Source organism: Mytilus galloprovincialis, chromosome 1 (assembly GCF_965363235.1).
Source record: "Mytilus galloprovincialis chromosome 1, xbMytGall1.hap1.1, whole genome shotgun sequence".
Taxonomy (NCBI): Eukaryota; Metazoa; Mollusca; class Bivalvia; order Mytilida; family Mytilidae; genus Mytilus; species Mytilus galloprovincialis.
Window position 1 is genome coordinate 63,333,931 of NC_134838.1, and position 7,736 is coordinate 63,341,666.

A 7,736-nucleotide genomic window follows, 5' to 3' on the forward strand; every position below is an offset into this window, starting at 1 on the left:
ATCAAATGAACAATTATGTGTGGGACTTAGTTTTAAGAAATGATGTCAAAGTAACACTATGAAAATATTTTTAGTAAGCTGAAATATATATTTATTTTTTACATGTTTATGTCTTGTAAGTTATTTTATTTCTGTCCCATTTTTCAACATTAGCGTCTCGAAAGGTGAAATGTTTTAAATGAATGGTTAATTTAAATTAATTATGAAAATTGTTAAAATTAAATAAATAAAAGTAATTATTGCCCAGTTACAAACACTACCAGGGGATAATGCATAATTACCCCCAACTAAAGCCTGGTAAACTTGTTGTCTCCTTGTGAAATATAAAACATATTAAAAATGATTTCCTGCTTAAGTTGAACCGACGTTGATAAGTTTGACCAAACTTATCAAGTCAACTTCCGGTAGCTGGTGAAACTAAGACAATACTTCCAAAAGACGCAAATGCGATAAATCGATTATCAGGTTATCGGCGTATTAATATTGTAAAATATCAGCTGCTCGACAAAAAGCTTAATATTATGTCTCGCAGCTGATATTTTACGATATCAACATGCAGACAACCTGATAATCGGTACTTATATGCAATCGTAATATTAATAATATATATATATATAACAACAAACCAGTGTATTCTCTACGACTATTAGTATACAAGTATAATAGTCCAAGGTATACTGATTTCTTGCACTACAATATAATAGTTATTACGGTGAGGTTGAATTTCCTGTCATTTATTCATCATCCAAGCACGAACTTGTATCAGAAAAAAATATCTCTGTAAATTTACCCAAGTTTCAGGTATAGAGATGTGATCTGTTTCTGTGGCATGTGTTTTTGACCATCCACAAGAACCTGCGGTCATCCGATGTTCAGTACTTCAGTACTTTGATTCTACCTACTAACATGAATTTTCTGACACAAAAATAAATATACGACAGAACTGTGCATTAAAAGTATGTAATCAAATGCCAAACTATATATATATATTGGAATTAACTAGATGTTCTGTATACAATATTATGTATGCTTCACAATATATCAAAATAAAATGCTGAACGACCCATCTCCCCCTCCTTTCAAAAATTGTCAATATCCGATGCATTTGAATTAAGCACAACACATTTATGTAAATACACGCATGCAATCAGGGATAGCATTTTGAACATATATTTTAATGGTACCTAACTGTCAGAACATGATTACGATTATTAAGGGTATAAAAATTGTCTCTAACTGTCGCCTGGTGAGATTAATAGTTTAAGGTAAAACTTTATGATACCATATGGCCTAGGTGTTGATTGACTTTTATTTTTATGACCCAAGATCAGTTCCTCAGACATGGTAATGAAATAGCACCTGTACCTTCTTGAATATACAGACGATCTGCTAAGTGAACATCACAGCATGAATCTGTCCATTTTTGCGTGAAGGTAACATTCAATGTCAGGTGACATATATCTAACCGTTCCTTTTGTAATTAAGATTAATTAACACAACGGTCAAAATAGTCTGTTTTAATATGTCAGTGGAATCTTCATTTAGAAGAATGTAACAAACTATTAAAAAATTACAGACAGTCTACCCTCTCGGTCTTAATGATAATATCATGGGAATTGGCAATATATCAAGAACCGATTCTGTTAACATTTTGGATATAGTTTCTAAAACTGTTCGTAAAAATCGTTCTCATGGACGCAGAAAAAATCGCAATCAAAGAAAATTTCGGACCAACCATACAAATATTTCGGACCTAATTTCCATTTCAAAAAACAACGGCAGACATTATCTGTTAACCAAGCTTTGTTCTTTACCTATACATAAATTAAATAAAATTTTAGAGGATTGCAACACAATTTCATATTACAGTCCTAAGTATGAAATTGTCCAAATTATAATGGCATATTGTTATTCTAAACTGTTTCCAAAAATTGATCGCCCTGAAGATCATAAAAAACATTTTATTAAAATAAAGTATGTCAATAAAGGTTTTGATTTTGTAAATATTGCCGGTATTTTTAACGACCATTCTGTTAAAGACCAAATTCCTGGATATTTTGATAATACTGAACTCCCTCTCATTTGTTATATTTACAAGAAATCTACCCGAAAATATGTGTTTAATTATAGCCAATTGTGTAAAGATGTAAATATCACTGAAAATACACCTATGTCGTGTAATTGCAGTAATTCAGAATACACCTATGGACCAATTTCCCATGTTATAACAGGAGACCTTAACATCGTTCGCGACCGAGAGTTAAAATCATTCCTCAGTAAAGGACCTAAATATCGTCCCCCGTCAACTATTAACTGGAATGAGTGTCGTAATATCATCAACGACTCACTCCGCGCCTACTGTTTGAAATGGGTAAAACGGGAAAAAGCTGACAAAAAATCTTTGGACTCTTTTATTAATTCAGTAATGAAGATAGTTGATATTCGAATACAACATTTTAAAGAACATTTTACCCTCAACAAAAACTATAAAAACCCTATTTCGCGTATCAAAAATAAACTAACAGAACTAGCCAAGGAATTTGTTTTTGTCCCGGCTGATAAAGCTGCTAATAATATCATTATTGTTTGACGTAAATTTTATATAGAGGTTCTGCAAAAGGAAATCACGAATTCACCAACATTCCAACTGACTTCATTTTCAGAAAACGACATCTGTAACAAACATAAACTTTTAGCTACTTCTTTACAAGCAGAACCAAACACAATGAAAGTCCCAACTATGTACTGGCTTCCGAAGCTGCACAAAAAACCTTACAAATATAGATTTATTTCATCTTCCAGCCATTGTTCAACTACTAAATTGTCTGTTTTACTTACTAGTACACTTGGTACAATAAAAAACCTGATAATAAATTGTTCAAATAAGGCCTTTGAAAATAGTGGAATTAATTACTTTTGGAGTGTCAAAAACTCGTTGGAAGTACTTGATAAATTGCATGCATATATTGGTGATTTTGAATCTGTTCAAAGTTTTGATTTTTCTACCCTATATACCACTTTGCCTCATATTCTTATTAAGAAAAAATTCACATCCCTAATTAACTGGGCATTTAAAAAGTCGGAATGCGAGTACATATGTTCAAACTCTTTTAGATCATTTTTTAGTAGCAATAAACAAAAGAACTATGTCAATTGGACATGCTTTGATACTATTTATGCACTTGAATTTTTACTTGATAACATTTTTGTTCGCTTTGGAGATTCCGTATATCGTCAAGTTATTGGAATTCCAATGGGGACTAACTATGCACCACTTATTGCGGACCTGTTTTTGTATTGTTATGAGTTACAATTTATGACTAAAATTAGCAAAGACCCATCAAAACAACATTTGATACAAAAATTTAACAATACTTTTAGATATTTGGATGATATATTGGCTCTAAATAATGACGACTTCAGTATGTATACTAAAGAAATTTATCCTGTAGAACTTACTTTAAATAAAGCTAATGATAACAATGACCACTGCCCTTTCCTCGATCTTGATATCTATATCATAAACGGGAAGCTTAATACAAAAATTTATGATAAAAGAGATGATTTTTCATTTCCTATTGTTAATTATCCATTTTTAGATGGTTACGTTCCCTTGTCACCATCTTATGGTGTTTATATATCTCAACTTGTACGATTCGCTCGTGTATGTAACAATGTATTAGATTTTAGCGAGAGAAATTTATGTATTACTGAAAAATTATTACACCAGGGTTTTCGATATCACAAACTGGTCAAAACATTTACTAAATTTTATCACCGGTATAAGGAAATAATTCGTAAATATAACTCAACATGCAGACATCTTATACGTTCAGGTATTTCACATCCAAAATTTTATGGAAATATTCTTTATAAAGCACAAAAATGTCAGTATTCTCCTCAGAAACTAACAAAACCTTTAAATAGACTTATTAAAAGGGGATATAGTTACGATACTGTTGTCAGGTCATTAAAGATTGCATATTTTGGATTTAACATTGATTCACTGATAGGGTCTTTGCATCGGAACTAAACACATTTATTTCTAAAAAAACAGTTGTTGGCATGACACGGGTTATGTTCTTCTCATATATTTTATGATAGTATGATACTAAACCCCTAACGGGAGGGATTGTACCTGATATTCATATGATGAAGACATAATCTTTCAATCAGTTTAATTGAGGTCTGGAGCTGGCATGTCAGTTAACTGCTAGTAGTCTGTTGTTATTTATGTATTATTGTCATTTTATTTATTTTCTTTTGTTACATCTTTTGACATCAGACTCGGACTTCTCTTGAACTGAATTTTAATGTGCGTATTGTTATTCTTTTACTTCAACATTGGCTAGAGGTATAGGGGGAGGGTTGAGATCTCATAAACATGTTTAACCCCGCCGCAATTTTGCGCCTGTCCCAAGTCAGGAGCCTCTGGCCTTTGTTAGTCTTGTATGATTTTAAATTTTAGTTTCTTGTGTATAATTCGGAGTTTAGTATGACGTCCATTATCACTGTACTATTATGCATATTTTAGGGGCCAGCTGAAGGACACCTACGGGTGCGGGAATTCTCGCTACATTGAAGACCCATTGGTTGCCTTCGGCTGTTGTTTGCTCTATGGTCGGGTGGTTGTCGCTTTGACATATTCACCATTTCCTTTCTCAATTTTATTTGTATTTATAAACGATATAAAGTAGTATTTGGTTTTGAAAGATACTTAGATTTTCATTGTAATGTATCTATATTACCAAAATTGCGTAGCGGCACACTTAGATTAAATGTTGAAATTGGTCGTTATCTGAATACTCAAAGAGAAAATAGAATTTGTATATGTTGCAATATGGATGTTTTGGAAGACGAATATCATTTTGTTTTATCATGTCCAACGTATAGATCTGTGCGCATAGAATTTTATATTTATTCTACTATTCTTGGCCAAATCGGCACAAGTTAGATAATTTATTCTAAATCTCTGACAGTAAAACTATGCATTTATTCAAATGCAGCCGCTTGGAAAATTAGATCACATATAATGTCATAATATTATTGTATACTCTGTAACTTCTGTTCTCTGCTGCCTTTTATTTGTCATATGTTGTTTATATTTTCGTTTGCCATAGCATGTGAAAATAAATTATGCATATGACTACAGTAATAACGATGCCGATCTGGTAAATCAATAACCTGAAGATTAGCCAGGACCCCAGGCTATAAACTGATAATGCCCCCAGTTTATCAAATCTCGTATCTAATTAGTCGATAACGCAAAATCACGATCGATCTTGCACATGCGCATTGCTTCCCTGAACTAGAGTATTAATGATTTTATCAGGAACATGCACATCCCATGTAATTTTTTTCTTTTTAAATTTCTTAGATATGTATTTTTTAATCATTTATAACAAAAAACTTTACTAATAAATTTATCTTAAAAAAAACTATAATTTGTTCTAAACAAGAGTGCACATGCTGAAATGTCTCGCCTTCTTTACTAATCATTGATATTATGTTGATAGTCCTAAACATAAAGCTTTATTACAACTGTCACATAAACTCAACATTAACCAAGAAAACTAAACATTGATCAATGGACCATGAAAATGGGTGTCAAGGTCAGATGAACCATGCCAGGCAGACATGTAGCTACAGCTAACAATTCTTCCATACCAGTGGCAGATCCAGAACTTTTCCTAAGGGGGCCCGCTGACTGACCTAAGGGGGGGGGACCCGCTCCAGTCATGCTTCAATGATTCCCTATATAAGCAACAAATTTTTCCCACGAAAGGGGGGGACCCTGGATCCGCCTATGTATACAACAAATATAGTTGACCTATTGCTTATAAATTAAGAAACAGACCAAAACACAAATACTTAATACTTAGCAATGAAAAGTTGAAAATGAGGTCTAGGTCAAATAAAACCTGCACGACTGTCATATAGATCATAAAATATTACCATACACCAAATATAGTTGACCTATTGTTTATAGTATTAGAAAAAGAACCAGAACTCAAAAACTTAACTTTGACCACTGAACCATTAAAATGAGGTCAAGGTCAGATGACACCTGTCAGCCAGACATGTACATCTTACAATCATTCCATACACCAAATATAGTTGACCTATTGCATATAGTATGAGAAAAACTGACCAAAACACAAAAACTTAACTATAACCACTGGACCATGAATATGAGGTCAAGGTCAAATGACACCTGCCAGTTGGACATGTACACTTTACAGTACTTCCATACACCGAATATACTAGACCTATTGCTTATAGTATCTGAGATATGGAATTGACCACCAAAACTTAACCTTGTTCACTGATCAATGAAATGAGGTCGAGGTCAAGTGAAAACTGTCCGAAGGGCATGAGGACATTGCAAGGAACGCACATACCAAATATACTTATCCTAATACTTATAATAAGAGAAATTTAACATTACAAAAAAATCTTAACTTTTTTTTCAAGTAGTCACTGAACCATGAAAATGAGGTCAAGGACATTGGACATGTGACTGACGGAAATTTCGTAACATGAGGCATCTTCTTTGAAGTTGGAAGTCAGTATCTTTTTGAAGAGAAAAAAAATTACTTCTTTTATTCTTGATAAGACCTTTTGTTGTAAATGTGTTTGTGCAAATGACTTTTGTTTGTTGTCATTATGGCATGTTCCTTAAATGCAACATCCCTTACGTTCTTTGGCAGTCTTCTCCTGAATATGCACTATATATATATTTGCCACTGGTATTTAAGAAAACAATTCATCAATTACTTTTTCAACAATAAAAAAAAACTCCTTTGGAAAAGATGGGAAAAAAAAATCAGATTTATAAAAATAAATCATTACCAATTAATTTTAAGCAAATAAATAAATAAAAGCTCAACAATAGGTTCATAACTCTAGGCACGTCTAACTCTCCATTGTAGAGAAATATGCACAGGAACCTGCATTCTTTATTTCGAGTTCACATATGATAACCTAAATACTGTAAATAGCTTTTGCCACTCACCTAAGGCTATGTGCCTCTTAAGCTTTGGACACTCTCCAACAATGGAGACTTTTTTCAGTTGATTTAATATTGCTGATATCTTTTTCCGTTAACAGTTTTCTCGATCTACTTTTCAAAATTTTGCCCCAAAAACAAACAAGATGCAACTAGTGACAGCATACAGGATTTACCTCAAAGGTTAAACCCTGAATAGCTGAGCAAGTAAAGAGTCACAATATTTAAACTTAACACAGCTCTCAATTTGGATTGTGATTGAATATTTGACAGATCATAGGTTTCTTTTAATATACACAAAAGGAATGTGGTATAAGAACTTGAAAATTTGAAATTGGACATTTATCTATTATGATCCATTATCTGAATTACATTATTAGAATCAGCATATAAAAGAACAAGAATTCAAGTTTTGATGAAAACAAATTCAATTTACTTTTAATTACACCATTTCTGTGTAAAGGGAAATAACTCAAAATAAACAGGCGACCAAATGACATAGAAATTAACAACATAAGGTTATTTTACACCATTTCTGTTCAAAGGGAAATAACTCAAAATAAAAATAAATCAAATAATAAAAAACTGAAAGGTCTACAACTCAACAATGAGAAAAGCTGAAATCATGAAAATTAAACTTGACCTTCATTCAGTCACAGGAAACAATATATCTTAATTTTAAAAGATTTTGACAAAGTGTTTTCATGTTAATGAACAGAAACTGTTT